General features: G+C 56.3%; 1 long non-coding RNA gene across 1 annotated transcript; it reads right to left on the bottom strand.

The window, feature by feature from the left end:
* Nucleotides 1–21,666: 21,666 nt before the first annotated feature.
* On the bottom strand, nucleotides 21,667–26,371 carry LOC134522648 (uncharacterized). The gene is made up of 2 exons (XR_010073087.1): nucleotides 25,773–26,371; nucleotides 21,667–21,996 (listed from the first exon to the last, which is right to left on the bottom strand). It is a non-coding gene; the product is annotated as an uncharacterized LOC134522648 (long non-coding RNA).

The following is a 26,371-nucleotide window of genomic DNA, read 5'->3' as shown; positions in this document are numbered from 1 at the left end:
CTGAACAGAAATGAAAACGACAATATTCCTACAATACACCAAAACCAGGTACCAGTGCGGAAGCGCACACTTCTATATACAATTCAACCAAGCTTTAACGTAAAGTGTTCTGCACAAGATTGAGAATCACAGAACAGTTCGGGTTGGAAGGGACCTTACAGACCATTCAGTGCCACCCCCCTGCCCTGGGCAGGGACACCTCTGCTGCGTGAAAAGGGACAAAGCGGTTTTGGCAGAAGATAAACCCCCTTGCGTTCTGACACTCCTCACCCAGGTGGGAGGCCGGGTGCGGCTGGGTTTAAATTCCGAGCGATGCCCAATTCGCCACCATCAGTCCAGTCGCGTTTAGTATGTATTAAACTGTTACGGTTTGGATACACGAACAGTGGACTGCACCTTCAGTCTAGTCGTGCTCCTGAACTAGCACGGCCACTCTCGAGTCTTTGGTCACGTTCAGCGAGAAACCGAAACGACCGGCTACTTAAACAGTGCAGTTTATTTAAACAACAGATATAGAGGTTCTTAGGGTTGCCGGTGATAAATACGCTGTCTGCAAAGCACGTGCAAATAAAGGTGGTGTTAAGCACACAACACACGCAACAAAGTTATAAACAATACAGCCTGGCTATAAATGCAGGAGAGAGATTCTCTAGAGAGATTTCTAAGTTCCCCGAGGACACACTCGGTATATTCTGAGTCTTACCCAAAGGCGTCCCTATGGGGGGGAAGAAAGGCCCAGCCCGTCGACTGGTCCCGGACGTCACTGATGGAGTTCTCCTTGACTGGTTCGTGATGGTGTCTTCCCCGATATCCCCCCTCTCTCGGGCTATTTTTATACTATTTTTTTATCTTCAACGTGGAGTTTGAGTGACTTTAGTCATTAATACTTTTACTAGGATTGGTGTACTCAAGGAGGAGTGGTCTCACCTTGGAAGCGGGTAGCCTCCGGGATGGAGGCGTGTTTTGGTACATTGTAATGAGCAAAGTTCGCACAAAGGACACCATTTCATCAAAATTTGACGAAATGTTGGCTCAGGGTAGAGAGTAGGCAGCTTATCAGTTCCGTAGCAGCATCTCGTTCCCGTATCTGCTCTTCGTCACAAGGCAAGGCCACGGAATGATCGCGTTCCGTTCCATTCCTCCTGTAGCTTCGCAAGCAACCTTGTATACGGAACCGCAGATGTCGCATTCTTCGCATGCCAGCTGTGGCTGTATTCTACCTCAGAAGCCTTTTGATTTTATAACTTTCCTTAATGTCTAAACAATGCTATATTTAGGCCATTTTAGTAATTACTCAACAATGTGCCGCCGCCTCCCGGCACTCGCTTCCTCACCCCCCTTCCGGAGCCAAACTGCTCAAAACTCATCCCTCAGATGGCATTAAAAAAATGACTCAGCGCTGCAACAGCCACCTCTGGTTCTTTTTTGAAAAGGAAACAGCCGCCAGGTTTTGTTGGTTAAAAACTCCCCGTCCTCCCAGCTGGCAGGGCTGCCGCTGACTCCGGACTTCCTGGGAGGCCCGTCTTCGTTTTCGGAAGGCAGCCGCTTTCCCTTGGGAATCCTTAAGGGCTAGATAAAAACGTTACTTTGAGGTTCCTTTGGAAAAATACAAGCCTTGAGAAGCCAAAGGAGAACGTTGCCACCCGCCTTCTGCTCTGGGGAAAGGAGCTGATGGAGGCCCAGACCTGAGCATTGGTCCTTTCCAGAGAAAAACAGAACCAAAATACAGACTTTTATTTTTTCCCCTCTACTGGACATGAAGATTCATCAAAAATTAAATGAAGTCATGAAAATGTGGTGGCCCGGAAACAAAAAAAAAAAAAAAAAAATAATCAGCCTTTTTTATACTTTCGGTAGAGACAAGACGCCTTTCTTTCCATTTCCTCCCTTCAACTAATCAAACGCCCACATGAGATTCCATCGCCCCAAAGCTGTTTAAAAGGGCCCCGGGAGCTCTTCGAAAGGGTGGCGAAGCCACAAAAGCCCCCGCATTCCGCTGACCTCCTCCCATAACACCTGGGAACTGACACCAAACCAACCACGAGGCCAGTTTTTACCATTTTTCTTAAAAACGCCCACCTTTTTCTCCACATCCGGGCAGCGGCTGGGCTTTGAGGATTCAAGAAGACGCGGTCGCCCCCGCTCTAAAAAGAGAGGGAATGGGGGAAATGACCCCAAAAGGGTCATCCTATTTAACAACGTGTTTCCCTGCTGTTGGTGCGCAGCGTTTAAGATCTGGACTGCAGCGCCCTTTTGGTAGAGATAAGGTTAGTTTTCGTGTGTGGATTTTCGTTTACTTCTTAAATTTGGTTGGTGAGTTTTCAAGTTCTTGCCCCGCTCCAGCTTTTTGCGCGATCATTAAAGGCTTTAAAACTCGTTGCGCTGGTTCCGGGGCAGCAGAATCGGGGTGGTTAAAGGTGTTGGGTGGCCGTGAGGCGTCTCGGTCCTATTTCAAGCACCGGTTGCGTGTTTATTTTATTAATTGGTGCTTATTTGCATAAATTAACGCGGCGGTTGGGAGGGAACGTGGAGAGTTTGATTAGTTGAAGGGAGGAAATGGAAAGAAAGGCGTCTTGTCTCTACCGATGGTATAAAAAAGGCTGATTTTTTGTTTTGTTTTGTTTCTGGGCCACCACATTTTCATGGCTTCGTTTAATTTTTGCTGAATCTTCATGTCCAGTAGAGGGGAAAAAAAAAAAATCTCTATTTTGGTTCTGTTTTTCTCTTGAAAGGACCAATGCTCAGGTCTGGGCCTCCATCAGCTCCTTTCCCCAGAGCAGAAGGCGGGTGGCAACGTTCTCCTTTGGCTTCTCAAGGCTTGTATTTTTCCAAAGAAACCTCACAGTTGTTGGGGGATACGGCGGGTCCGTAGACCCCTTGACAGAAGAGACAGAGATTGCAGTGTACCCATAAGAAGGCCGCGAGTTGCGTCATGTAAGGACAATGGAAGAAAAAGGAGAAAGAAGAAGATTGCTTCAGAGAACAAGGAGGAACTAGGCTGTGAGAAAGCCGGATTTTGAGCAGTGTGAACAGGATTTCAATAACCAGTCGCATTGTAGCTACGAGCGCGTGTGCTATGTAACCGAACCAAATGAAAGCATAGAAAGAACTCGTGAACGGAGCGTGAACAAGATTAGCTATATAAGAAAGCCAAGTTTACAATAAAGAGAGAGCTTAACTTAACTCTTCAAGGAGAGTCTTGTCGTTTGTCCGTCCCGACTGAAACGACAAGTGTACATCTCAAAACTGTTGCAAGGTTCCCCTTGGGCCGAGGGTTTGGTCTGTGTCCTTACCAGGAGTATCAACGCTAGCGTGCTTCAGATCCCAAGTCAGAGAAAACAAGGGTCTGGGACTGGTGAAAATATCGTTGGTGGGACAGAATTTGGAACGTCGTCCCTTGGCTCAATAAGACGCAAGGGATTTCCAACAACTAGGAGAGACTCTGACAGCTGGCTGTATGAGAAGGAATATGACACGACCTGGAAAGCAGGAGCCGGGGTCTCCCTCCAGCTGTGCCAGCGCAAACGGCCTTGGGCTGCGCTGGAAGGGACCTGCCCAGGCCCTGGGAATTCCCGATGCTGCAGCCGTGGGCAAGGGCTGCTCACCTGCCCCCGCGCTGCCCAGCCTCCGAGGGTCCCAGCGTCGTCAGAGCCCACGCAGAGGGCATGGCCCGTCCCAGCAGAGCTGGGTGCTCTCGAGGAGCTGCCTTGGCTCAGGTGCCACCAGCAGGAAAGGCTCCAGCCCTGCCCACAGACTGCCATGACCCTCTTGGTGTCAGCGGGAGCTGTCGATTGCTTTTCGGAGTTGTAGCCGGGTTTGCTGTGGGGCTTTGCCTTTGGGTCTATGTTATGGCTGCTCACCTCCAAACCCGTAAGAGCTGTTGTACGATGAGAGCGTAAGGAATGGAGGAGGGTGAGGGGTGGGCGGCTCAAAGGCCTGCAGGGCGCTGCCTGGAGCCTGGGCTGGCACTTGCACGTGAGGACGGGCTGGGTTTTTCCTTGGCATTTCCATCCGTCCAGACCTCTTTGGGAAGGACGGGCACCACTTGCCCCCGCGTCCCACAGACAGGCTGCAACGCCTTGGGTAAAACCCACTTGTTAAATAGCCAACAAACTGCCTTCCACCAGTTTCTGTGAGCATTCCTGCCCTGGCAATAACCCACCAGGACTGTCAAGGGCTGTCGTAACTCCATCTGCTGCCGTGGCAGAGATGGGCAATGCTCTTCCTGCCTTAGAGCTGGAGGGGGCACAAGCATCCCGGGGAGCCCTGCCACACACCATGGTCTCAACTGGTGTGCTGGCCACTGGAGAAATGTCCCTGGGCACTGGGGAGCACCGCGTGCTGTACAGATGCAGAGCGAGAGCAGAGACCAGACAGGGATGGCCATGAGATGTGAGGTGAACATCAGCTCCTGCAGGAAATAGCTGGAGAAGAACGTTCTGGAGGGGTGTGAGTCACTGCCAGGCATGAGGGGATGGTCAGGAAGAGCCGCTGAAGACAGGGATAATGTGTGAGGCGGGTGGTGGCTGGAGCCTGAGCCGGTGCCTGCGCTGCCCCTTTCCAGGCTGGAGCTGTGGGAGCTGAGCCCTGCCAGCGGAGCAGCGCCGAGCCCAAAGGCCGCCTGCACCGAGTAAGGAGCTTCTGGGGGCCCAGGGAGGCGCAGGGACGGGGTCTGTGCAGGGGGGGCCTTGGCCGGGCTGTGTGCTCAGGGCCCCATGGGGCAGGGAGCAGGGCCGCTCACCCCTGCCCTCTCTGCTCCGCCAGATCCAGAAAACCATGCGAAACACCAAAATGATGAAGATACAGAAGTACAGGAGCCTCCAGCTGCAGGCACTGGGGCGTCAGTGCTGGTGGGTGCTGGTGGCCAAGGAGCTGCCGAGGTCCAGCCAGTTCCTGCTGGGGATGTGCCCATTGTTCTGCTGGGCTGGGCAGGGCAGGACCAATGCACTTTTCTGCTTGCCTCTTGTCTTAGGATGTTAGAACTTGCACTGGAGGCTGCGGACGAGGCTGCCAGGAATATAAACATAGAAGAAGAAATGGAGGTTGACAAGAAGGAGGAAGTGGAAGAGATGGAGGTGGATGTGGCTGAGGAGGAGGAGATGGAGGTGGATGTGGAGGCGGAGGAGGCGATGGACGTGGACCCGCCATCAGGAGGACAGGCACGTGCTCCCCATGCGCTGCCCGCAGGGAGGGAGGGTCTCCTGCCACCGGGATGGGGCTGGGGCTGGGGCTGGGGCTGGGCTGGGTGGTCCCCGCTGCAGGGACACGGCGCCCGCTGCCCTCCTGCTGGCGGCACAACGGCCCCCAGCGCGCTGCCCTGAGCCCCGCTCCGCTTTGGGCCGGGAGCGGTTTCTTAGGGCCGGGACAGGCAAGTGTAAGCCCGAGCCCAGGCGGGGCTCAGCGCTGGCGGCAGAGTCCCGCTGTCCCCAGCGTGTCCCAGGGCTGTGGCCATCGAATGCCCGTCAGGGCGAAGCCCGACCCGAAGCAGCTGCTGCCGCTGAGCCGGCTCGGGAAGCCCCAGCTCTGCTCGGCGAGGCGCTGCTCGTTAGCCAAACGCCCGTGCTGCTGGCTTTTCTTCCAGGGGCAGCAGACCAGTGGGAGTTCCAGACAACGTTCCGGAGCTACGAAGAGGAAGAGATGTATATAGTTGTATTTCTATAGTTGTTATATTTCTATAGTTTTTATGTTGTTGTATTTCTCTAGTTGTGTTTTGTAGTTACTTGTGTTTTTGTCAGTAGTTGTAGGTAGTTGTGTTGTTGTTAATAAAGAGTTGTGTTCCTGTTTTTCACCCCCAAGCTCTGTGTGCATTTCTTGGGAGCCGCGGCGTTTGCAGAGTTGTGGTTCCAGTGTGTCGGGGATGGCGGGGCTGGGGGCGGCTGGGGGTGGTGGCACGGCCGCCCCGGGGGCAGGGGGTCCCTGTGCACAGCCGGGGCCCCAGGTGGAGGGGGCAGCGCAGGCTGCGGGGGGGAGGCTGCGGGGGGCTTTGGGGAGAGGGAGCTGGTGCAGGGGTGCGGTGGGCGCAGGGTGTCGGGGTGCGGGGAGCCGTGGGTGCCGGCAGAGTGGCGAGGGGGGGCGATGCCGTGCGGGCCGGGGGTGCGGGATGCGGGGAGCCGCGGGGGGCCGGGGCTGCGGGCACGGGGCTGCCGCCGGGCGCTCGGGAGCCGCGGCGCCGCCCGCTCCTTCATTAGCCGCGGCTCATTAGCGGCTCATTAGCGGCGGCCGGGGAGCGCTGCCGGCCGTGGGGGTGCGGGCAGCGGCAGCGGCGGGGCTGGAGCCTGATCCCGATCGCGATGGTGTCGGGCTGGGTCGGCGTCGGGACAGGGCCGTGCTGCTGCTGGCCCTGGGGGAGGCTGCCCGGGCGGGGGTCGGGCTGTGGGGTGCCCGGGGGGGGCTGTGGGGTGCCGGGCTGGGGAGGGGCCGCTGCCTGGGGTGCGGAGGCGGGGGGCGATGCGGGGTCCCCTCTCTCTGGGGCTGGGTCGGGGCTGTGCGTGGGTGTCCGGTGGGTGTCGGCTGCCGGTGCCGAGCTGTCCGAGCCCCCCCGGCTGTCCCTGCCCTGGGTCCCGGGCCGGGGGTGCCGGTGCTGGGTGTGGGCGGCCCCGGCTGCCCCCGCATGGGCTCCCTGCCCCGGCGGAGCTCCGCAAAAGGGGGCGAGCAGAAGGGTGGGACTAAACTGTTTGCGGGGGTGAATGGAGGCAGCTCTGTGTCCCCAGCGGCGAGTTGCGGGGAGGGCAAAGGAGTTGCGAGGAACTGCAGGGAGCAACGGAGGGAAAGCCCCGGTGCCTTGGCTCGGAGGAAAGGTGCCAGGGCAAGGCGGGGGCCGAGTGCCCGGTGGGTCAGGCTTCCCAAGCTGCTGCCGAGCCCCCCGCGGGCTGGGACGGAAGGCATCGCCCTCAGCGGTGGGGTGGAGGCTGCGGGACGCGCTCCTTGGTGCCAGCCCCGCTGGCTGGCATGTGTCAGGGCTGAGGCGGGCGGGGGGCAGCCGGGACGGGGCGGGACGGGGCGGGGGGTGGCGGCGGGTCGGGCTCTCAGCGAGCCGGGACGAGGAGCCGCTGGGGCTGCCGAGGCAAGCGGAGGGTCGCCAGCCCTGCCGCCTGCCCCAGCCAAAATGTGGAGCTTTGGTTGCTGCCAGAAGGGGAAAACACTTCAGCAAAACTCTTTTGCTCAAGGAGAATGGAAAACATACTACTACTCTTTTCTTTTTTTTTTTCTTTTAATTTTTATTGATATTGTGCACGCATTCTTCTGCCAGCAAACCTGCCGAGGGGAGGCTGGCCGTGACCTGCTCTTCATTCCCCCTTCTCCACGGGACAGGCTGGCTCGGGATGAAAACTCTCTCTGGGCTGAGGCCCCAGAGATGCAGAATCCCCCCCCGGGTCGGTGCCGGGAGTGGGGTTGCTGCCCACTGGCGAAAGGAGCAGGTGAGGGAGGAGGAGGGAAGAGCTTACTATGGGGATTATTCTTCTGACATATTTCACGTTTGTTTACAACACTTTCTGCAATACTGGTCATTCCCACTCCCAGAGCATAAGTCTTAGTATTATCTATTAAAGCCTCCATTCCCCAACCAGTTTCTTCGTGGGCTTTCTCTAAAATGTCTCGCGTAAGATTCTCGGGTAATATCACACGCTGATCCCTGGTCATGCACCATCTGTTTTCATCCTTATCAGACGTTAACAACTTAGCTAATTGTTCATCCCCTTCTGTAGACTTGGGAGGCTGACTTAAATGGTGGTATCTTTCAGGCCACGTCCCGAGGCTTTTCTTTTCTGCGGCTTGCCTAGCAGTCCGATCTGCCTTTTGGTTTCCTGTAAGGATGAAAGTGTTGCCGAATTGATAAGCCTTACAGTGCCTTACAGCAATTTGTTTAGGCAATTTGCACCACTTCTAGTAACTTCTTTATTAAATTTCCACATTTAACTGGTGTTCCTTGAGCAGAGAGGGGATCTCTTTCCTTCCACCGTGCCCCGTGGGCATGTAACACCCCGAAAGCATCTTTCGAGTCAGTCCCTATGTTTGCAATTTTCCCAGCTGCTATTTCCAAAGCTCTGATTAAGGCAATTAATTCTGCTTTTTGTGCTGCAGTTCCTGGAGGGAGTGCTTCTGCCTCTCTAACTGCTGCTTCCAGGGTTACAGCATATCCTGCCTTCCTAGTTCCGCTACCAACAAAACTCCTCCCGTCCACAACTAGATTAATTTCTGCTGAGTCTGTAGGATCACCCTTTAAATCAGCTCGGCTAGAATCAACTTGGGCAACTGGTGCCAAACAATCATGTTCTAATTAGGTCTCGCCCGGTAAAGGTAACAAGGTTGCTGGGGTCAGTACCAAAATCACTTTTAATCCCACCTCATCCCGTTCTAAGAAAACAGCTTGATATTTCATCCCTCGGCCAGGGGCCAGCCAATGCCCCCCCTTTGGCTCTAAAACAGCAGCCACCACATGTGGGTCCTGAATGATCAGCTTCTGTCCCAGGGTTAACTTCTGTTCCTCTCCTACGAGCTCTATTACGGTCGCCGCCACCGCCCGCAAACAAGAAAGCCAACCTTTACTTACTAGGTCCAGCTGCTTGGAATAATATCCTACCGGTCGTTTCCAGGAGCCGGTCTTCTGAATCAGTGCTCCCAAAGCAATACGTTGTTTCTCGTAAACAAATAACTCGAAAGGTTTTTCCAGCTTTGGGAGTCCGAGAGCCGGGGCAGCCATGAGCGCGCGTTTCAATTGAACACACGATTGTACATTTCCAGGTCCCTCAATAGCTTCATACAAGGGTTTCCGCGAACAAGCCGAAATTAATGATCCACATCCAGCCATTCCCAAAAATGCTCTCAGCTCCTGTTTAGAGCCTGGTTCAGGTATTGGACGGATTGCTTCTTCCCGCTCCATTCCCAGGCTCCCTTCTCCCTGCGTGATCGTAAAACCCAGACAGACAACATTTTGTTGCACCACTCGAGCCTTCTCCTGAGATACTCGCTATCCAGCTGCTCCTAGAAAATTCAAGGGATCAACTGTATATTGCACAAAATGGGGTTTTGTCTGTGTCCCCAGAAGAACATCATCCACCTACCGTAACAAGGTCACCGTCACACTTTCCTTCTGCCAGTTCTCTAATTCTTTAGCCAGCTGATTGCCGAAAATCGCGGGACAATCCTTAAATCGTTGCGGTAGTACAGTCCAACAGAATTGTGTTTTCCGTCCCTTAGTGGGACTTTCCCACTCAAAGGCAAACAACTCCTGACTTCCTTCTTCTGGTGGGATACAAAAGAAAGCATCCTTTAAATCCAACGCAGTAAACCATTGTGGTGGACTCCGGCTGCGATGAGCACGAAATCGCTTATTGCTTCTCAAGCCTCGGCTTTTATACCCGAGCTCTAAAGCTCTCAAACTTTCCGTGCACCTGCTGGGCAAGTAAACACAGATTTCGGATCACTAACCCGGTCGCCTTAGTCAGCTCCCACCAAGAGAAGCAGGCGAAGCTGTTTTCTTGTTCCATGGTTAGATCGAACCAGTTCCTCTTCGGTCCATCCGTATCGCCATCTGCGTCCCTGTTTCGGTGTGCTCTGCTCGCTGCGTCCTTGGCCGTACGCAGGCCTCTGCTCGTAGATCTGCCGCTCCCTTCCCTTCCTCCCGAGGCCGCAGCACTCGCAGTGTCCCGCGTTTGCTGTCCCCTGCCGCGGCTGCAGCTTCCTGCTGGGAGAAGGGGCTGCGTATAATCCTCATGTATTTTATATCGGGATCGGGATCAATACTGGGTTCTTTAGTGCTATTAATGTCAATTATCCAGTCTGATTCTATTAAATCTGTTTCAGGTTCAACCCTCGGGTTTCCTGGTTTTTCCCGACTCCCCTTCCCGGGTGGGGAGGGGTCATCGAGTGAGAGAATAATTTTCTGAATGACAATCAATTGTTGCGGGTTCTTCAAACCGGAACATCCAGCCAGAGGCGCCTACGCCCCTGACAGGCTTTCGGGGTGTTTCTGTTGTCCCCGGCGTCACCTCTCCCTTTTTCTCCTCGGCACCACGTTTCCCCTTGACCAGGCCGTGCCCGCAAACAGCCCCTCATTTTCAAAGCCTTTGAGCTGCGGCGTTTTGCAGCTTCATTAGATTTCGCTTCTTTTCCTAGTTCTGTTGAGGAGAGAAGATGGCCTGCCCGCAAAACCTCTCACGTCTTTGGTCTAACGCTGCCCATCTGCAGAGAGAAAGTAACCCCAGCTGCAGGTAGCCCACAGCAGGCACCTCGAGGGGTGGCCACAGCCCTGGGACACAGGGAACGAGGGACATGCTGTGCAGAAATTCTTGAGCTCCAACTTCTGGAAGGCCTTGCCACATGAACTGCTCTGTGTTGCAGGCTGTGGGCAGCGGCTCAAGCTAGGGCCTCACCTCCCTCCGTCTTTCTCTCCATCCCAGCCTGGTTCCCAGGACAGTTCCAGCCCTTCAGGACCACCAGCGCTCACCCCACGCCTCCACAGCCGGCCCCTCTCTCCCAGGCGTCCTTCTCTCCCGGCTGGCCAAACCAGAGCTCCCTCCTGTCCCCTGCCAGACGGCCAGCGCAGAGAGGGAAGCGCTGGCTGCAAGCAGCTGGATCTGCTCCTGAGCAGCTCGGCTGCCGCTGTGAGCAGCCAGCCCCTCGGACCCTCTGTGCAGCCACGTCAGCACCAGAAAATACCAGCGGCCAAAGAGGGAAGAGCTCTAAAACGGAAAAGGGGGTCAAGCTGAGCCAAAACCCAGCATCTGTGGTGCGGCAGCTCCTTGCAGTTCCTGCCGGTTGGCGAGGATGCCTGCTTTGCTTCCCCGAATCACAGAGGAGCTGAGGTGGGAAGGGGCCGGTGGAGATGACCTCTCCAAGCTGGGCCAGCAAGAGCGGGTGGACACAGGTCTGTCCAAACGGGCCTGCAGGCAGGTCCCCCCAGGCCGGTGCGCAGCAGCCGGGCGGTGGCATGGCAGCACAGTGATACAACAGGATGACGGCGCGGCGACGCAGTGAGTCACAACGCGGCAACGCGACGACGCAACAATGCGCGAGTGCTCTATATAGCCGCTGGCTGGGGACTGGCGGGGGTGACTACAGCTGGGTGCCTCTGTAGCGAGAGGTGCCAGCGCAAGGTCACAGTTCCAGGAGAAGTCTTGGAAGGAGCCATGGAGCACGGTCTCACTGCTGGCGTCCGAAAGGCAGACGCGCTGGCGAGAGCACTGCAAATGAGGAGAGATGTGAGCAGTGGGCCGATGGAGAGGGCTCAGCCTGGGAGCCTGGGACACGGGGGTTGCTCCGGGGCCTCGGCACGTGCCCTTTTTGCAAGCGCCGTGCGGGAGGCTTCCTGAGCTAGCGCCTGAGTGTCTCTGTCTTCCTAGCTCGGGCACATAAGACAGCACCTGGGAGAAGGCTCCATTGTGCTGAGGGACCCTGAGCTGCTGGTGGACCTCCCGCTCGGGGTGAAGATCCCTGTGGTGCGCGGCTCCAAGCCTGTCTACTGCCGAGCAAAGCTGGGGGAAAAGGTAAGGGCAGTAGGAAGGGGTAGAAAAGCTCTCCCCTTTTACGGGGTCCCCGTCCTTCGGAGAAGTCCTTGTGGCCACCTGCGCTACGGCGGGGGCTGCAGCCCTTCAGTCGGACAGGGCTTGGGAGTCGAGGGAAGCTCCTGGCGCCGTGGTGCCGAGAGAAAGGAGGACGTGCCCATAGCAGAGCTGCACGCTGCCTAGAGCCGGATGGAGAAGAGCGTTGGTGTCAGGCCTTCAAACTCCCTTTGCCTTTCCACACGGACAGCTTGGCACCTCTGGGGAGCACAAGCCCACTGGTGCCATCAGAGTGAATTGCCAGAGGAGAAGACGTGGCTGTAGGCAACATTTCAGCTGAGCTCCTCACAGGTGCAGCAGTGGGTGCAGCTCTTGCATTCCTACAGCCAGAGGGGATAGCCACCAGACAGGAGGATGTAGGCACAGGGTTTCTCCTCCGTTGGAGGGTCTCCGAAGTAGAGAGATCTTTCCTCGGGGTGGGAAGTAAGCCAGGAATTAGGCTATACCTCGCAGGTTTGGAAATGCCACCCTGTGTGCGTGAGGAGCTCGGGAGTGCCTTCCTCCCTGCTGCTCTCTCCTGGCCCGTTCATACTCTGGAACATTGTTCTTACAGCTTCAACGGCCCTCAGGCTTTTACGACCTGGGAGATCCCCACTGTCGCCTGCTGCGCACGGAGTACAACAGCCTGCACGACCCGTATCTGCAGGACTATCACAACCGCAAAAACAACTTCCAGAGGCTGCGGAGGCAGGGCCTGGTCACCCGTGATGGCAGAGTAGGTTTGGACGTCATGGGGCCCATAGAAGCGGTTCCCTGGGAGCAGGGATGCCCCTCCTGCAGAGGAGCAGCTCCCCTCGGCTGGGCTGGGGCTGTTTCGGGGAAGGCAGTCTGCTGGCTTGACTGTTCTTGGGGGTTTCTCCCCTCCTCTCTCCATAGGTGGTCTGCACTCTGAAGGAGTTCAACGAGTACAGGCAGTACCTGACCACGCTCAAGCTGCGCGCCGAGCAGATGTCCAGGCAAGAAGAGGTAGGCAAAGCCGAGCGTTGGTGGGCACCGGTCAGCGGCACGGTGCCGAGGGCTGGGGCTTCACTTGCTGCCTGCTGGGGAGGCGGTCGGTGCAGAAGAGGTGAGGGCTGTGCTGGGGGGGCCGGGCGGTGTGGCGGGGAAAGGACTACGGGGCTCGGAGCTGAGCCTGCGCAGGGTGCTGGGGTGGGCACGGGCAGGAAGGCGACGTGCAGCCACGCAGAGTGCCGAGGGAAGCCCTTCTCTTCTGCCCTCATCGCACGGCTGAAGCGGAGCCCTGGCCTGCGCCCACGGGACGCCTCAGCACGCAGGGCTGCGAGCGCTTGTCCAGGCAACAGCGAGCCACAACCTGGTGTCTCCTCCTTAGGAAAGGCTTCGGCAACACATGAGCAAGTTGAAGGATGCCCCCAGACGACCGGGAGCCATCAACACTTCTTGCCTGGGCGAGCGGCTGCTGCAGCCTCGAAGACCAGCTTGCCCACCCCCACCCAAGAGCTCCCTGAAATCAGGGCGACGCAGAAGAGCGAAAGCAGATCTGGAGGAAGGCCACACCTTCTCCCAATACGAGTGGGGACGGGAAGAGGCCAAGCTGGCCGGGAGGGTCAGCAGCGATGCTGACTCTGAGACACCTTTAGGCAGCACTTTGAGTGTGAGGACCAGGTCACGTTGCACGGTCGACTCTGCGTCGGAGCGGTTCTGTCAATGTGGGCCTGCCCTGTCCCCCGAACTGAGTTTTGGAAGGCGTGTCACAAAACCACGCGCACCACGAGAGGGAAAGCCGTGCTGTCCCGCTAAGGACGCCCTCCCCTCCATGGGCGCGCAGTGGTCCCGACAGCCCGTCCCTCCAGCAGGTCCCAAGCCCCCTGCCCAGACAGGAGCCCGGCGCAGATCACTGCGTGTAAAGCCTGTCGGAGGCGAGCCCCAGCCGCCCGCGTCAGAAAGGAGGGGGTTCGCGGGAAGGCTTGTGGCCCATGACCTGAGGAGGTGTGCGGCAAGCAAGGTGTAGAGCCCCTGGGCAGCAGACACAGACCTCACCCGCTTGCGTTGCAATAAAGAGTTTACTCCCACGTCTTTGCTTGTGCCTTCCTTCCTTCCGGCCAGGCCATACTGCGTCTGTCTGGGCATCTTCCCTGCAATGTTCTCCCTCCTCTTCCTCCCTCCCAATCCCTGGGACAGGCAAAGACCCAGCTTTTGACTCGATTGGGAAGCCTTGCGGCCGGGCTATCGGAGGGGCTGCTCCAGCTCTGTTAAGCCTGGGTTCTGGCGGTCTTTGTGTCGAGATCCTTTCTCCAGGGCACCGAGTAGGGGGGAACGCTTCTCCCTTGTACCTTTGCTGCTCCTCTTCCACCTGAAGCAGGCCTTTCTCCAGGGCTTCTGTGGCTTCTTCCCACCTGCCTGCGAGGCAGCCCTGCAGAAGAAAGCGAATGTTTAGTCCAGTTCTTCCAGCTGAAGCCCGGCAATGCTCTCCTACGCTCCTACCCTTCGTTTCCTAGCTCTGCTTTAGCCGTGAAGCAGAACAAAAAGCACAGAGCCAGCATTCTTGCCTTCCAAAACGCTGTGTAATTCTATTTCACAGACAGCCCTAAAACGGAACAGGGAGCAAAGCCCTCTCCTGAGAGCCGGGACAAAATGTTCCCCCGCAAGAAAGCACTCCTGCCCCGAACTCCAATCCTGCATTTCTGGGACCGCTGGCTGCTCTGAGAGCGGCAACTGGGCAGAACAGGGGCGGGCAAACTCGCAGCGCTTCTTGAAACCCTCCGGGAGCACAATCTTGCTTTCCCCTGCCATGGCTCGGGGCTCCGCCGCCCGCAACCCCCATGGCCGGCAGCGCTCCCCGACCGCCTCCGCGGGGAGGGCACCACGCCCCGGCCGCCGCTAATGAGGCGCTAATGAGGCGCGGGTAATGAGGGGGCGGGCGGGGCCGCGGCTCCCGAGCGCCCGGCGGCAGCCCCGTGCCCGCAGCCCCGGCCCCCCGCGGCTCCCCGCATCCCGCACCCCCGGCCCGCACGGCATCGCCCCCCCTCGCCACTCTGCCGGCACCCACGGCTCCCCGCACCCCGACACCCTGCACCCACGGGCCCCACCGCAGCCCTGCACCAGCTCCCTCTCCCCAAAGCCCCCTGCAGCCTGCGCTGCCCCCTCCACCTGGGGCCCCGGCTGTGCACAGGGACCCCCTGCCCCCGGGGCGGCCGTGCCACCACCCCCAGCCGCCCCCAGCCCCGCCATCCCCGACACACTGGAACCACAACTCTGCAAACGCCGCGGGTGCCCAAACAAAGGCAAAGAGAACTTGGGTGTGAAAAACATGAACACAACTCTTTATTAACAACAACACAACTACCTACAACTACTGACAAAAACACCAGTAACTTCAAAACGCAACTATAAATACAACTATATACATACAACTATACAAACACTATAGAAACACAACAACTGTAGAAATATAATAACTATATACATCTCTTCCTCTTGACAGCTCCGGAACGTTGTCTGGAACTCCCACTGGTCTGCTGCCCCTGGAAGAAAAGCCAGCGGCACGGCCGTTTGGCTAACGAGCAGCGCCTCGCCGAGCAGAGCTGGGGCTTCCCGAGCCGGCTCAGCGGCAGCAGCTGCTTCGGGTCGGGCTTCGCCCTGACGGGCATTCGATGGCCACAGCCCTGGGACACGCTGGGGACAGCGGGACTCTGCCGCCAGCGCTGAGCCCCGCCTGGGCTCGGGCTTACACTTGCCTGTCCCGGCCCTAAGAAACCGCTCCCGGCCCAAAGCGGAGGGGGGCTCAGGGCAGCGCGCTGGGGGCCGTTGTGCCGCCAGCAGGAGGGCAGCGGGCGCCGTGTCCCTGCAGCGGGGACCACCCAGCCCAGCCCCAGCCCCAGCCCCATCCCGGTGGCAGGAGACCCTCCCTCCCTGCGGGCAGTGCATGGGGAGCACGTGCCTGTCCTCCTGATGGCGGGTCCACATCCATCGCCTCCTCCTCCTCCCCGTCCACCTCCATCTCTTCCAATTCCTCCTTCTCGTCAACCTCCATGTCTTCCCCTCTCTTCAGACTCCCGGCAGCCTCGTCCGAAGCCTCCAGCGCAAGTTCTAACATCCTAAGACAAGAGGCAAGCAGAAAAGTGCATTGGTCCTGCCCTGCCCAGCTGAGTGGACCCGTGGGACAGGGCTCTCCACACCCCTGCCCCTCTCGCCGGCCAGGGAGAGCCGTGGGCACATTCCCAGCAGGAGCTGGCTGGACCTGGGCAGCTCCTTGGCCACCAGCACCCACCAGAGCTGACGCCCCAGCGCCTGCAGCTGGAGGCTCCTGTTCTTCTGCATCTTCATCATTTTCGGGTGGGGCACAGTCTTCTGGATCTGATGGTGCAGAGAGGGCAGGGGTGAGCAGCCCTGCTCCCTGCCCCGCGGGGCCACGGGCACACACCCCGGGGCCCCCACACACAGACCCCGGCCCACGCGTGGTGTGCCTGGGCGCCCAGAAGCTCCTTACTCGGTGCAGGCGGCCTTTGGGCTCGGCGCTGCTCCGCTGGCAGGGCTCAGCTCCCACGGCTCCAGCCTGGAAAGGGGCAGCGCAGGCACCGGCTCAGACTCCGGCCAGCACCCGCCTGCTCCCGCCGAGCATCCCTGCGGCACCAGCCCGGGGCAGCCTGGGCTGTGTGTGGGGACGTGTCCCCCCGCGCAGGGATGCTGCACCCCAGCAGGGCATGAGCAGCCCAGAAGGGCTTCTGCCAGCCCCTGGCCTTGCAGGGGTGGGGGGAGAGGGCGAGACAAGCTGCCGGCCCCCCCACCACTGCTGGGTGCCCCCCTCCGGGGAGCAGGGACGTACCTCTGCCAGTGCAAGCGTCTTGGTCTTCGTCGCCTTCATTATCACAACGCTTTGGGAAAGGTAATGGAGCAGGCGGGATGGGAAGGGAAGGGCTGGGTGGAGGGTCGGAGCTGTGAGGAGCAGGAGAGCAGGGCTGTGTGGGGAGCAGGAGAGAAGGGCTGTCGGGCGCAGGGCAGAGGGGATGCGTTGTGCCCGTCGCCAGGCACTGGCAGTTACAGATGGAACACGGGCCATGGCAACGGGAGCGCAGTGGGGATGGGGGCGAGCCCCCTTAAAGGGGGGGCAGCTTAACACGTACCTACCCCCCAAAGTTAAGAATCCCAACACATTACACTTCATCCCTGTCTTCAGCGGCTCTTCCTGACCATCCCCTCATGCCTGGCAGTCACACACACCCCTCCGGAACGTTCTTCTCCAGCTATTTCCTGCAGGAGCTGATGTTCACCTCACATCTCATGGCCATCCCTGTCTGGTCTCTGCTCTCGCTCTGCATCTGTACAGCACGCGGTGCTCCCCAGTGCCCAGGGACCTTTCTCCAGTGACCAGCACACCAGTTGAGACCATGGTGTGTGGCAGGGCTCCCCGGGATGCTTGTGCCCCCTCCAGCTCTACGGCAGGAAGAGCATTGCCCATCTCTGCCACGGCAGCAGATGGAGTTACGACAGCCCTTGACAGTCCTGGTGGGTTATTGCCAGGGCAGGAATGCTCACAGCAGCTGGTGGAAGCCCGTTTGTCGGCTCTTTAAGCAGTTGGGTTTGCCCAGGGCATTGCAGCCTGTCTGTGGGACGCGGGGGCAAGTGGTGCCCGTCCTTCCCAAAGAGGTCTGGACGGATGGAAATGCCAAGGAAAAACCCAGCCCGTCCTCACGTGCAAGTGCCAGCCCAGGCTCCAGGCAGCGCCCTGCAGGCCTTTGAGCCGCCCACCCCTCACCCTCCTCCATTCCTTACGCTCTCATCGTACAACAGCTCTTACGGGTTTGGAGGTGAGCAGCCATAACATAGACCCAAAGGCAAAGCCCCACAGCAAACCCGGCTACAACTCCGAAAAGCAACCGACAGCTCCCGCTGACACCAAGAGGGTCATGGCAGTCTGTGGGCAGGGCTGGAGCCTTTCCTGCTGGTGGCACCTGAGCCAAGGCAGCTCCTCGAGAGCACCCAGCTCTGCTGGGACGGGCCATGCCCTCTGCGTGGGCTCTGACGACGCTGGGACCCTCGGAGGCCGGGCAGCGCGGGGGCAGGTGAGCAGCCCTTGCCCACGGCTGCAGCATCGGGAATTCCCAGGGCAGGTCCCTTCCAGCGCAGCCCAAGGCCGTTTGCGCTGGCACAGCTGGAGGGAGACCCTGGCTCTGCTTTCCGGGAGCCGAGCAGCCTGTGCAGAGCAGGGTCAGGAGAACTGAACGTGGCGAAGCAAAGCTCCTGCTGCGCCGGTGGATGAGCCTCGGACCCCCGGCTCTGCGGCGGAGTCGGGGCTCTGCTCCTTATCTCAGCCCTTCGCCAGCCAGGGCTGCTGCGGTGGTGTCATGGTTTGAGAAAACCCATAACAAGTTATTGGAAGGGAAGGGCTCAGGGCTCCGGCACCGGGGCAAGGAGTTCTCTGGACCGCCAGCATCAAGGGAGAGAGAGAAACTACGCAGCAAACTTTCTAATTTATATTGCACGTGGCGTTCATGGTATGAAATAATCCTGTTGTCCAGCCTGGATCAAGTGCCCGGCTCTCCCTGCTCCTCATCCCTGCACCTGCCAAGGCTCAAAACCACCCAGACTTTGAATCCCACAAAGCCTAGCTGGCTAGGAAGTCAATATTGTCACAACTTCAGTCACTAGAGTCTTCTAAAAGTGCAGGTTTTCCAAGCATTGGAAGAGAAGTCATTCCTGTGTGGCTCAGTCCAGTCGAGGTGTCACCGAAGGTGTCCCCTGGCCCGTCCCTGTGCCCGGGCCGTTGTTGTCCTTCAGGGCAGGAGCTTTGAGGGCCCCAGAAGGGCCCCAGCTCCCGAGGGGAGGCAAAGGCTAAAACACCCAAACCCAAACCCAACCCTACGTTTGCTTGGACCGGGGAGACATTCGGGCATCCCCCAGGAGACAGAGCTTGGACTCGGTCCCCCCAAAGCCCAAAGCTTTCCCAAGCGGCTCTCCTTCGGCTTCGGGGCCCTCACAAAGCCGAGGGAGCAGGAGGCCAAGGGCTGGCCATGGCACGGGGACAGAGGGGAGGATGGGGTGTCCCCCAGGAGACAGAGCTTCCCCTTTACCCCCCACACCCACGTTTGCGGGCGATACCCAGCTGGGAGGTGCCCTTGGCTCTCTGGAGGGACGAGAGGCCTTGCAGAGGGAGCTGGCTGGACGGGAGCATGGGGCCATGGCCAGGACAACATACTCTAGACTTGGCTTCATGGGCTCCTGAAGAAGTACCACAAAGAAACACACCTGGCTTTTGCCCAGACCAGTCTACCAGGGGAATTCACTTATTCACCATTCAAGTCACAAGGTTTCAGAGCCCGTAACTCTCAATTTTTTCAGTCCTGAGCAAAAAAAAAAATCCAAAAATATTTACCGAGCCAACGGTGACAGCAGCACAATTCCTCCTCCTCCATCACGGTGTGGTGTCCCCTGTGTCACACTGAGAGGCACAAAAGCCTCAGCTGCTGCTGGATCCGCTCCAAAAGCTTTGTGAGGAAGCTGATGGTGTCTACTCTCCAGCTTGGAGGTTTGCTCTCTACCGTTTCCATAAGGCACCACATTTGGACCAAAGCGCCAGAGATGCCGGCCGCAGGAGGCAGCACTTTGCAGGTGACCCTGGCTGCGTGGTGGCCCTTTGGCTCTTTCTGGCCACTGGTCCTGCCCACCTGGGGCTCTGCCTTTGCCCTCCTGGCGCTGCTCCCAGCACAGCTCAGGCCACAGCAGGAGCTGGGGCAGCCACAGTCCCAGCGGGAACAGAGGGAACAGGCACAGCCACACGCCAGGCAGATTGTGCCAGGAGGGTCTCTGCCCTCGTGGGCTGGCACCGCGTCGGGTTTCCCACCGGTTCCAGCCCAGTGGCTTCTGCCCGTGGGCACCTACCCCACTGCTGACACCAGCCTGGGGGGGGATTCTGCATCTCTGGGGCCTCATCCCAGAGAGAATTTTCACCCCAAGCCAGCCTGTCCCGTGGAGAAGGGGCAATAAAGAGCAGCTCACAGACAACCTCCCATTGGCATGTTTGCTGGCAGGAGAATGCAAGCACAAAATAAACAAAATATTAAAAAAACATGAGTTTCCATTCTCCTTGAGATAATCCTCCTTGAGAATCTCTCCTGGAGTTTCCCTTAATTGCCCTCTGCATTCCCTTGTAAACCCTTTGCGCTCCCCACAACTCACTGCTGGGGACAAAGAGATGGCCCCGTTTACCCACACCAGTATTTTATTACCACCCTTCTACTTGCCCCCAGAAACCTGATTCCACCCATGTCCTGTTTAAGCAGACCTTTCCCCAAACCCGCCCAACACCACCCTCCTTACCCAGCTCTTCTACTATTACTGCAGCCCTGACACAGTTAATGTCCTCCCAACACCATCGTCTTGGGGCACTCGCTACAAACTCACCAACACCAGGGGGGAGCTCAACTCAAGCCACAAGGAGGAAAGCTCTCGCAGGAAGGGTCTCAGCATGCGGGGGGGAGGGAGAAGGATGGCTTTGGGCAGCAGCATCCGACTGGAGACCGGGTGCAGGCTGCTCCCTGCAGCGCCGGACCCTGGGACAGTCTGGTCACCTGTGAGTCACTGGCTGAAACCCACATGTCCAGGGGAGCCTTTCCTGGGGGGCAGAAGGTCCCGACAGCCCCACTCCTCCCGGCTGCGGGCATGCAGGGGGTGGCAGGACAAGGCTGGGGGCTGGAGCTATTGCTGAGGGCAGGGACAGCCAGGGGGGCACGGAAAGCTCGGCACTGCCAGCCGCCAGACACCCACGCACAGCCCCGACCCAGCCCCAGAGAGAGGGGACACCGCATCGCCCCCCGCCTCCGCACCCCAGGGAGGGTCCCCACCCACGGCTCCCCGCACCCCGACACCCTGCACCCACGGCAGCCCTGCAACCAGCTCCCTCTCCCCAAAGCTCCCCGCAGCCTCCCCCCCGCAGCCTGCGCTGCTCCCTCCACCTGGGGCCCCGGCTGTGCACAGGGACCCCCTGCCCCCGGGGCGGCCGTGCCACCACCCCCAGCCACCCCCAGCCCCGCCATCCCCGACACACTGGAACCACAACTCTGCAAACGCCGCGGCTCCCAAGAAATGCACACAGAGCTTGGGGGTGAAAAACAGGAACACAACTCTTTATTAACAACAACACAACTACCTACAACTACTGACAAAAACACCAGTAACTTCAAAACGCAACTATAAATACAACTATATACATACAACTATATAAACACTATAGAAACACAACTGTAGAAATATAATAACTATATACATCTCTTCCTCTTCACAGAGTACCTCCCTACCCGTCCCTCCCCTCCCCCCAGACAAACCAGAAACCCACACCACAAAACCAAAAAACAAAAGCCAGCGAGCGCCCGGTGGCACTGGGACCTGGACCCGGCCAGGGAGTCCCGGTCCCGATGTAACCTTGGGGCTCCAAATCAACCCACATGGCCACGCTGAAAAACAGCAAATGTTGAATGATTGCTCCCACATGGAAGGTGCCAGGAGGGAAAAGTGGTGCTTGTTCTCCCTGTCTCTGGGAACCACTTTCATTGCCCCTCTTACCGTGGGGCTAACACTCTCCTCAGACCTGGCCTCAGAAACAGCAAATGTCTGATGTTTCCTCCTACATGGATGGTTCCATGGGGGAAAAGAAGTGCTTGTTCTCACTGTCTTTGGGAAACGCATTTATTCCCGTCTAACCTCCATGCTAACGCAGTCTCCAGACCTGGGCTCAAAAACGTGAAACGTCTGGAGATTGCTCCCACCTGGAAAGTGCCAGGAGGGAAAAGTGGTGCTTCTTCTCACTGCCTCAGGGAATTGCTTTCATCGCATTTCAAGCCCTCGTGCTAACACTCTCCCCAGACCTGGGCATCAAACGCCTGGAGATTGCTCCCACATGGGTGGTGCCAAGTGGGAAAAGTTGTGCTTGTTCTCACCGTCTCTGTGATCCGCTTTCATTGCTTCTCTAACCTCTGTGGTAATGCGCTCTCCAGAGCTGGGCTCAAAACCAGCAAATGTCTGATGATTGCTCCCGCATGGAAAGTGTCATGAGGGAAAAATGATGCTTGTTTTTGCTGTCCCTGGGAACCGCTTTCATCACAACACAAACCTTTCTGCTAATGCTCTGTGGCAGAGAGAAAAAGATTTGCAGTGAGAGGTTCAAATTCACAATTTATTTGGACTTCACTCACAGGTCCGATACGACACTATTGCAAGTTTTATGGATACGATGGAAGAGTGCACTACTGTAATTCAAGAAAAAAAACCAAACAAGCCAACTCAAACAACAACAACAACAAATTATCCTTATCAAAACAAACATAGAAAGATCACAAGAATGAAAAAAACCCCGAACTTCTGGTCCACATTCAAGTTCTGCACAGCTTGTCCATTCCATGCAAGTGCAGCTCATGCTTCAAGTCGACACATCTTAGGTCTCCACCCCATTGCACTCCTTGTCCCTCCTTTTGTCGGGGCACACCTGCAAGCAAATGTAAAAGTGCTGCTCGACCGTATCTACGATCGACAATGAGTCAGTTAGAAATCTGGTATGATCCACCTACTACTTGTTAATCCAGGCTTTGCAAGCTGCAGAAGCATCTGTAAAGCATACGCCCGACTGGTCTGATTCAGCTGTAAAAGGGGATGCTTCTAAAACAGGTGATGGTTCGTTAGGTTTGACTAGCATAGAAAGGTCTGACTTAACATCCTTTTGTCATTTAGATGTTTTTACTGGTCCTTCAGCAATAGTAACTAACTGGCCAATACCTTCCAAGTAGGAGTACCATTTCTGAACAGTGGGGTTTTGGGCAATTCCCTCAGTGGGAGGAGTCCCCTTCTTAACTGATTCCAGGAGAAGGTAAGGACTCCAGACAACCATATCTTGGCTCGTGCAGATCCACTCAGCCTCTTACTGCCCGCACAAGTGATAACATACCTTTTTCCCAATCAGTATATCTCCGCTCAGTATCATTAAATCAACAAGAGGAGAATTCCAAGGGTGCATCAGGACCTTCTGGTCCCCATTGAAAGAAATTACAATGAGAACCATGTTCGCTGAATCCCCACTCAATCTGCCTAGGATCTGCCTGGTGTATAGGGCCTAAAGTCTGATATATGCGAAGCTCATGAATCAGCAGATTCAAGGCTTCCTCATGCTGAGGGTCCACCACCAGCCAACATTTTTCTTAATCAAATTATACAGGGGTCTAGCAATTATGGAAAATCCAGGGATACGTTTGTGCCAATAACCTAAAGTCCCAAGTATCTGTTGCAGCTCCCTTTTGTTCTCCGGAGCTCTACCAGCTTCTGTTTTTTCCAGGATATCGGCTGGTATAGCCACGGCTCCTCCTGACCACCAAACTCCTAAAAATGTAACTTCTTGACTTGGTCCCTGACATTTAGCGGGAGGGATTTCTAATTCCAAGGAAGTCAGTGTGTCCCAAACCTGACTAGACACTTCTCTGACTGCCTCGTCATTATCTCCACCTATTAGGATGTCATCAATGTATTGGTACATGTTTATCCCATCTGGTACCTTCAATATTTTCGCTAGTGCATTATGGGCAATAGTGGGAGAATGTTTGTATCCTTGTGGGAGCTGATTAAAAGTATATTGCACTCCCTCCCACACGAACGCAAATTGAGGTTTATCTTCCTCCTGAAGAGGAATCATAAAAAACATATCCTTAACACCTAAAGTGCACATCCACGTGTGACAGTTAGCTTCAATCTGGGTGACCAGGTCAAACGTTAGCAACAGCGGCCGTAAAGGGGCATTACATTGCTATTAAGCCTCCTGTAGCCAATTGTGAGTTGCCATCTACCGTCGCCATACCAGAGAATTATAGGGTGAGTGCGTCCTGATTATAACACCACAGGCGTCCAGGTCTTTAATTACTTCCCTGATCCCCATTTTGGCTGTGGCTGGTAAAGGATATTGATTAACATTTGTCACCCGAGAAGGAGACAGTCTAATGGCAGTCTCCAGTAACCAGACCTCACATGGTGGGGCTCCAAAGCTCCATACCGTGCTGTCTGGCAATCTCCAGACTTTGTTTGCTAATACATCAAATCCCAAAATGTTATTACAATAAGGACCGATGACTGCTTTTATCTTAGTCATTTGGTTTTCTCCTGGAAGCCAGACACACGACGTACCAATTGGTCTGATTTCAGGGACTCCAGTCCCTCCTATTACACTTATCTTCTTCCAGGTGGGGACTAATCCTATCTTTTTTGCTGTTTTTTTGGTGATAACACTTATTTGAGCTCCAGTATCAATTAGAAAATTTACATGTATTCATCCGGGGCCAGTAGCTAAAATAATATGTGGGTCACTTAAATGGTTAGGCCATTGTGGGTTGGCCTAAAATACCCCCCGCGCTTTCTAGTTTTTTAGATCAATCAAAACCTTCCTTAAGTCTGCAAAAAGATTCGCAGGAGCAGAGGCTTTACCTTTCTGTGTTTTAACAGCATCAGTACGTTCTGTAGCTTTGTTAGTAGGCTGTTCCACCAGGTTTACCGTTACAGGAATATATTCTCTGTGGGCTGTCCATGTAACATTGATTGAGATATTTCTAATGCTAACGCCTTTCTCCACAGTTCATTACGCTGAGGGTCAGAATGAGAATTGGTTTGTCAAGGAGGACGGGGATTATTATGCCCGAAAAACCGTGCCTGCCAGACATGGCGCTGTGTATTTGAACCTTCCTCTCACCAACCCATGTCTCTACCATAAATCACTATTTCTTGTAATAGTTCCCCCAGGCTAAAAGGGGCTGCCGTCGCCAATGGGGGCTGCGAGTATTATGGTCAATTGCCTGTGAAATCTTTTCCTTTCAGTTTTGCACGTACATTTTCACGGCATCAGGGAGACCTCTAATCTAATCAACGGTTTAAGGTGCACCGGATCCACCGGAGCAGCAAGGGGAATGCCCTGCTCACCATGCTCATTCATGGCTTGTATACAGGCAGCCTTTTGTACCGATTCAGCTAGCCTGGCTAACCCAGCAGTTTTAATAGCCAGTGGCTCGCCTCGCTCTCTAGAATCCATCCCCCCTGCCCAGTGGGCGACTCTAAGTGTTAAGGGTTGATCCCCGGCAGGGCCCCCATCCAGGAATACACCAGGACCCCAATAACCTCTAGCTTCCTCCTCACTCAGCAAGATAAGATCTCCTTCTTTTAGCGAAACATCCCATAAATATTCAGTTGCATTTTCCCCCAGCTTGCGTGAAAATTGTTCTTGCATTCGAGCAAGCTCAGGTCCCGAACGCGGGGTGATACGTGTTGTAGTATATCTCCGATTATTTCGATCATTTGACTGCACCTCTGTTTTCATGAGGGGTCGAATTTCAATATTACTTGCCCCCTTGGGCGCATCATCTGGGTCACCCCAGATATCCCGGTCCCAAGTATCAGGATCAGTGCACATAACTAAATTCTTGACTTGGGCGGGAGAGGGGGTCGGAGCATTTGACAACAACGGATCTAATTTTGCCTGTAACCTCCAATTCCTCTCCCTTTCAGCAATTAATTCATCTTTCAAAAGCATGTTTTCAATTTCCAATTACCCTTCATGAGCCCTTAAGGCTTCTTTTGTCTTTTGTTCTTCCTCTAAAGCAGCTTTGGTAACCTCAACTTCAGTTTGCAATTCACAGAGCTTTTTACTGCAATCAATCAGGGCGTCTGCCGTCGAGTCAGCTGCACCCATTTTCTTAACACCTTCAGATTTCCATGCCTCCTCCTGTGCACAGGTTAAACACACTCCAAAAACAGTGCACAGGACACCTTTACCCTTTCCAATTTTTTCCTTTTGTTCCTTCTTACACTGCTCTACCCATTCCACCACTTTCTCCTTACTTTTCCACAACGTCTTAGCCTTCTCCCTGTCCGCGGGAGAGGGTTTACAACCATGTTTCTGCAATAGTCTTCCGTTGTACCCTGCTCGCTGCACCAATTGATGTGGCGGAGAGAAAAAGACTGCACTGAGAGGTTCAAATTCACAATTTATTTGGACTTCACTCACAGGTCCGATACGACACTATTGCAAGTTTTATGGGTACAATGGAAGAATGCACTATTGCAATTTAAAGAAAAAAAAATAATCCACAGAATACACTATTGCAACCTAAAAAGTGATCCCGAAAAGTAACAACACAAACGACAAGCGCGCTAGATATTAATACCTTAAAAGAGTGCACAAATCACGGTCTTAAAGTATGTCAAATATCATACGTATGTCATTAAATCACTTACCCCCTCTCTCAGGTGAGGCCGCTCAGTCCCTGGGAAGCTGCCTTGCACGGCGTCCTGGACAAGGGGGAGAAGAATCTCCTACAGGCCAGCTGTATCGTTGGAAGACTCCCCATTTTCCTCCCCAAAACTTAGGGTTTAAGTATCCTGATTCAACGGGTGGGCAGGAATTGCACTATCTGGGATGGTTATTCCTGGCGGTTTGATGGCGCCTGGAAGGGGTGGGCAGCTCCCGCCGGGGTGGGACGGTTCCTCCCCCGCTCCCGTACGCAAAGCACTACTCCTCTCCCGAAAGATCTGCTCACCGTGCGCTGCTGGCCCCGCCGGGCAGCTAGGCTGATCTCCGGAGGGCGCTAGGGAAGGACCCCAGGGCTTTCCCGGGCGGAGGCCGGGGCAGGACAGGACAGGGCGGGGGTCGGGCCGAGCGAGGGCCGCTCTCACCCGGCAGCCTCACCTCGGCCCTGGCGAGCTCGCCCGGCCCGGCCCGGCCCGGCCGGCGTCCCTCGGGGTCCCGCCGGGGCCGGTGCCGGTGCCGTTGGCGGGAGGGTTCTCGGCGGCAGCGGAGACCGGCAGCCGCGGTCCCGCCCCCGCGGCCGGCTTGG

Source organism: Chroicocephalus ridibundus, chromosome 12 (genome assembly GCF_963924245.1).
Source record: "Chroicocephalus ridibundus chromosome 12, bChrRid1.1, whole genome shotgun sequence".
In the NCBI taxonomy this organism is placed as follows: domain Eukaryota; kingdom Metazoa; phylum Chordata; class Aves; order Charadriiformes; family Laridae; genus Chroicocephalus; species Chroicocephalus ridibundus.
This window is presented reverse-complemented; position numbering and strand designations above follow the sequence as displayed.